Source organism: Pteropus alecto, unplaced genomic scaffold (genome assembly GCF_000325575.1).
Source record: "Pteropus alecto unplaced genomic scaffold, ASM32557v1 scaffold98, whole genome shotgun sequence".
Classification (NCBI taxonomy): Eukaryota; Metazoa; Chordata; class Mammalia; order Chiroptera; family Pteropodidae; genus Pteropus; species Pteropus alecto.
Window position 1 is genome coordinate 21,984,148 of NW_006443570.1, and position 6,260 is coordinate 21,990,407.

The 6,260-nt window shown below is 43.9% G+C and overlaps 1 long non-coding RNA gene across 1 annotated transcript in view; it reads right to left on the reverse strand.

Moving 5' to 3' along the window:
* Positions 1-2,332: 2,332 nt before the first annotated feature.
* The window catches only part of LOC112473117, a 7,006-nt gene continuing 3,078 nt past the window's right edge, over positions 2,333-6,260 (reverse strand). The window contains exon 2 of the long non-coding RNA XR_003043909.1: positions 2,333-6,017. This is a non-coding gene — a long non-coding RNA (uncharacterized LOC112473117). The remainder of the gene's footprint in view (positions 6,018-6,260) is intronic.

Consider the following 6,260-nt stretch of genomic DNA (forward strand, 5'->3'; position numbering starts at 1 on the left):
TTCTGTTCTCTCATATGGTTTCTGCTTCTTTGTCTTCCCATTTTGGCTGCCTTTCTGTGTCTGTTTCTATGTACTAAGCAAAGCTCCTAAGTCTCCTGGTCTTATTAGTGTGGCTTTGTGTAGTAGGTGTCCAGTGGCACAGTCCTGAGAGGGGTTCAGCTGCGGGCCAAGTTTAGCCCCACCCTGTGCCTCTCTGGGGCCACCTGTTAAGATTCAGCAAGCAATCCACAAATGCTGTGCTTATAGTTCCCTCAAGAAACCACACCAGAAAATGAGGCCAGCTGACACTAATGTGAGTCTTGGCTCTGCTCAGCAAGGAGCACCTGACTGGATGAGGATATACCTCGATGTGGCTTGGGAAGGGCCACAAGTTGGGAGAGGCAGAGTTTCAGGGAAACCTCTGGGCAAAGAGACCTCTGTTATCCAGTTTGATGACATCTCAGCTATGGCAGCTCTGTGTCAGCACACAGGGAGGGGGAAGGGCTCAACAGAGGAATAATGGATACCGCAAGCACTTCTGTCCGAGAGAGACCCTAGCCTCTGGCCCTCACTCCGACAACTCAGTGTCCCCCTGTAAGTCCCTAATGCCCTCCATGCAGCCGAACCGGTGCTGGTGCTCAGTGCGAGCAGGTCCATCACCGCGAAAGTCCTCTTATGGACACAGCCCCTTTAAGAGGCATCTGCTCAGCCGCTGGGGACCGGGCAGCCTCACGTCCTCACCCCATCCTACCTTCTGCCATTGCAGGGTGATTTCTTAGTTCTCTCCCTAGTTGTATGGCTTGTTCATCTAGATCCCAGGTGATTTTTCTTGCTGTTTGCTCCTTGTTTCCATCACAACTTTGATTTGGTCGCCAGAGAGATGAACAGAGCCTCTATCATCTACGCCATTTTTTCTTTAGCTCTAAGTGAGTTGAATTTTAAAGAGAAACATTAAGTACATAATAATGGAGGTCCCAGCTGAGAAGCTTATTCATATGTGTCAGAGTTTAGGGAACTCCAGTTTAGGGGCCTGCTGACTGTGCTTTGGGCTTTCGCTGGGGCCAAAGGTTTTCAAATGGTTCCTCAGACCCTGGGACCCCCAGAGGGTTTGGGGAAGATGGAGATGCATGTCCTAGTGGATGAGGAGTGTTCAATAGCAATAGAGGAGCATGAAGAATGTTCTGTCTCATAGACTAGGTGTCCCCTCTCTGATATCTGCCCCACCCTGCCTGAGCTGCAGATGTGATTTAAGAAGTAGCGTGGCCACAGGGAATGGCAGGGCCCTGGGGGTAGCCATGGGGGATGGTGGCTAAAATGAAGCCATTGGGAAGGTGACTGGTGGCCGAGAGTTCCAGGATAGACCAACATGTTGGCCGACAAAGGCATCAGGAGCCACCAAAATAACAGGGAGGGGATGGTGGGTGTGTCTCTGGGGGCTGGGGCACAGCATGTTGGGAGGAGCCTCAAAGGGATTTGGGGGGAATCCACTGCCAAGGGATGGAAGAGGGCCAGGCTGGACTAAATGGTGGGAGAGACCCAGGTCACCAGAGGTTTTGTTTACAGAGAAGCAGGGATCTCTAAGGCACAAGGACAGGACTGACATCGAGGCAGCAGTGGAAAGAAGTGTGGAGCTGAGAAAGCTCAGAGCTGGTTGGGACTCCCAGGCCACCAGGTGGATGGGAATGTAAGTCCTGGTGGGGAGTTAGGCATTGCTCAGCCAAGCTGAGGACTCCGCCTTCTGGAAGTCACAGCACTCCTCCCTCGGGGAGTCCTGCTCCATGAACCCAGGTCCCAGCTCCCAGCTCCCACCATCCCTGCCGTGGAGCCAGGATTAAGACTTGTCTCAATGGCCAGAGAGTCAGTGTTGTTTTAAATAATTATAAATTTTTTATTAGAGTATAGTTGACATATTAGTTTTGGGTATACAACATAACGATTCAATATTAGCATATTTGATGAGATGATCACCACACTAAGTCTAGTCAACATTTGTTACCATACGTAGTTACAAAAACTTTTTTCTTGTAATGAGAACTTTTAAGATCTGCTCTCTTTGAATTATTATTTTTAATAGTGCAATTAAATTTTTACTTGTGGGCTTATTTTTTTCCTACTTGTTTATTGTGGTAAAATATATGTAACATAAAATTTACCATTTTTAACCATTTTTAAGTGTACAACTCAGTGGGTTAAGTACACTCACAATGTTGTGCAACCATCACCACTACCCATTTCCAGACATCATCCCAAGGGAAACTCTGTACTCATTAAATAATAACCCCACCCCCACCCCAAGCCTCTGGTAACTTCTATTCCACTTTCTGTCTCTATGAATTTGCTTATTCCAGGCTTCTTTTTTTTTTTTTTTTATGTGTAATTCATGTTTGTGGTAAAAATGCACAGAGCAGAAAAGTTTCCCTGTCCCTTAGTTCTCTTCGCAGGTGAACTATTTTTATCAGATTCCTGTCTATTCTTTCAATGGTGTCTTATGCATATAAAAAAAATACATGGGTGTATACATCCTTTTCTTTATATACAAGAATCATACTGTCTTATGATTCTTGCTTTTTTATTTAACAGTATGTCTCAGATGAAAAGATTTTTAGTGCATCAGAATATAGATATATCTTCCATACCAATGCACACAGAGCTGCCTTGTCTTTTTAATGGCTACATAATATTCCACTGTACAGGCGAATCATACTGTATTTAACCTATCCCTTATAGATAGAAACTCCTCAATTTTCAATTTGCTACATTTATCTCTTGACTGTGTATACCTGCCCTTAGTTGAAAAAATGCAACAGCATCTAGTCAGCAAGAAGAACAAATTAAACGCAATGAGATACCCTTTCACACCTATCAGATCAGCAAAAATTCAAGTCTGGTGATACCAAGCGTTGATGAGAATATGAAGGAACTGGAACTTCATACACGGCTGGTAGAAATAGAAATGGTCATAACCACTTTTGAGAGCAGTTTGACACTCTCTGGTCAAGCTATAAATACACATGTCCTTCGACCCAGCAATTCCCTGTCCAAGAAGTTGTAATGAAACTCTCCCACACGTGGGCTAGGAAAACCCATTGCAACAGGTTTATAATAGCAACATGTAGAAATCAATGTAAATGTGCAAAAATAGAAAGGAAAAACAAACTGTGGTATTTTCAGAGTGGAGTATTATACAGCAATGAAAACAAATAAACTATAACTACATGCTCCAATAGAATGCATCTCACAAACAGTGGTAAGTGGAAAAAAAATCAGTAAAATGAGGATATGTACAGTATGCTACCATTTATATGAAGTTTTAAAACATACCAAACCATACCATATATCAATCATTTGTAGATGCATACATATGTTGTAAATGTAAAAATGAATGCATAGAGTGATAATTACTAAATTTGTAATAGTGATTGCCTCTGGGGAGAGCAATGAATAGAGGAAGAATATAAGGAGATTTCAAATGCATTTATGATTTTTAAAATTGCGGTGAAACATAAAATACAAAATTTGCATTTTAATCATTTTAAGTGTACAATTCAGTGGCATTAATTATGTTTACAATATTGTGCAACTATCATCATTATTTATTTTCAAAATCTTTTTTCATCACCCTAACAGAAACTCTGTACCCACCAAGCAATAACTCCCCATTCTCTCCTCCCCCCAGCCCCTGGTAAGTAGAGAATATACTTTCTGTCTCTATAAATTTGCCTATTCTAGACATTTCATATAAGTGAAATCATGCAACATTTGTGCTTTTGTGTCTGTCTTATTTCACTTAACATGCCTTCAAGGTTCATCTAGATTGTAGCATAGATCAGAACGTCATTCCTTTTTAGGGCTGAATAATATTCCATTGTATAACTCTACCACATTTGTTTCTGTATTCATCTGCTGATGGACACTTGGGTTGTTGCCCTTTGGGTTGTTGTGAAAAATGCTACAATGAACATGGGTGTACAAGTATCTGAATTCCTGCTTTCAATTCTTTTAGGTATATTCTTGGGAGATGCTGGGTCACATGGTAATTCCATGTTTAGCTTTTTGAGGAACCTATAATGTTTTCTTTTTAAGCTGGTTGATGGTACAGGCAGTCTTTACGTTTACCCTTGGCTTTTGTTGTATGACTGAAATATTTATAAATTTAAAAAGCAAAATGAGTTAAAATGAGAAGCCATCATTTGCCTTGTTAATACCTTCTGAATTGCATCAGTAATTAATTAAAAGCTGTTTGAGGGAATATTTGTAGCTATTGGCCCTGAGTTTCAAAATTGCCAGTTAGAGCTCCTGTCCATTCTAACCCATTCATTACACTGAGATGTTCACTCTAGTTCAAAAGACATTCAAACAAGACCCTGGGCTCCAGTGGTCCCCAGGCCTCTTACGGGGCGGGAAATAGAGGGCACTGCCTCATCCGTGTTGTCACCTAAGCCTCAGGCTATACTCCTTGTCCTCCATCAGGTTATTTCTAGAGCTTCCCCTAAGGATACAGCATTATCCCTCCCTGGCATCTGATTTCCAGCCAGAGGCAGCCTGAACCTGAGCTAAGCCCCTCCTGGCAGGTAAGCCTCTTACCTTGGCCTCTTTCCAATCCAGCAGCCCAGACCATGGCCTGTGTAGCAGGAGAGAGAGCTCTAGTCTTTCCACTCAGTCCCTTAGTGTGAGTTCCAGGTCTGTCTCATGTGACCTTGAGCCAGGTCCTCCATCGCTATAGACCTCAGTTTCCTCACGTGGAAAATGAGAGGTGTGGGTGAGGTGAGGGGCCCACAGACCTGTGGTCTGCAAACCACTGGACAGTTGTCCCAGGGGTAAAGAAGACAAACACCTCTTAGAGCTATTTAGACCATCGCAGCTGCTCTAAGAGCATTTGCCATTTACAAAATAGCATCATTAGATAAGTGTTAACTTTTCCCCACTGGTAGGACTAGTGCTAGTAAATGTACTGTGACGAGTGTAATGTGTTTATGAAAATGTGCATAATAAATTATCAGAAAGAGCTGCATTTTTAATATCACTTAATACATCAAGTTTGCCTCTCAGCCGCCACAGGCTATACTGCAAACTTTCATACTGAATTGCATATGTCAGCACTCTACCATGCTTCCCATGCCAAGGCCATGGTCTAGGCCAAGGAAGCGGTGGCAATCAACAAAGTAGGCGGCTCCCATGTCCCTTCCTGATTTGCCCTTTGTAATCTGAAATCTAAAGGAAAATGGGGCCTCATTAATCACCATGCCCTCTGCAGAATGCAGCACGGGGCCTGTCATAGGGTAGATGCTCAATAAATATTTGTTAAAATATGAATTCATAAATAAGTGAATAGACAGGGACCCTTTCTCCATCAACCAGCAAGTGGTTGGAATTTTTCCATCAGCCCTGCCTTTGGGTTAAATATTGCTATTAATATAGAGAAGGTCCTATCAGCACAGCATGCCAAGAGCTCCTCTAGTAATCAGCAGAGGGTGGAAACTGGTGGCAAACATTAGGCCAGGGCCAGGGAGGGCCCTTCCTTCCAGAGCATGCCGACACCAGCCAGGGGTGCCAACCAAGAACATCCAGCCAAGTACAGGGTAAAGGTCATTTCCTCTAAAATGCCTGTCGCCTACCAGAAGGAAAGGCTTAAGTGGTGGTTCTCAGCCAGGAAACAGGTCATAATATGCAAAGCAGGATGTATCAGACTCCCCATTGGGAATCTGCCAAAGCGCTCTAGAGATTCTGACACACGCATTCCCAGGTGTTGCACATTGAACAGTGTGGAGGCAGCAAAACAGGTGAGAATCACTGTATTAAACCATTAGCACCTTCTAACCTAACAATCTCATAAAAATAATTGTGCATGAAAATAATCTAGGGGTGCTTGACAAGATGCATCCAAACTCTTCACACACATATCTGAGTCAGTGGGTGTGGGGTAGGGGTCTGGGATCTGCATTAATAGGTGTCCCAGTGGCGCAGATGCCAGGACCATTCTTCCAGAACCCACTTGTACCTCATTGGACAGAGGCTTCAGTAGGTGGGAGATCAAAAGCCTGGGGGAGAAACAAGGGCACAGGGTTCTTGAGGGCTCTGATCAAGGGCAGACTCTACTCACGTAACTTTGCCAAGGGCCAGTCCAGCTGCCGAGCTGCCCACCCTGCAAGGGGACTAGAGATGACATGATTGATGGGGTCTGGCCATGTCCAGCTGCTTCAAGAACACCACACACGCAAGCTGGCACCCCAGCATTGGCAAGTACATTCACCTTTCAATGCACTTCCCGCCCCGCCCCGCCT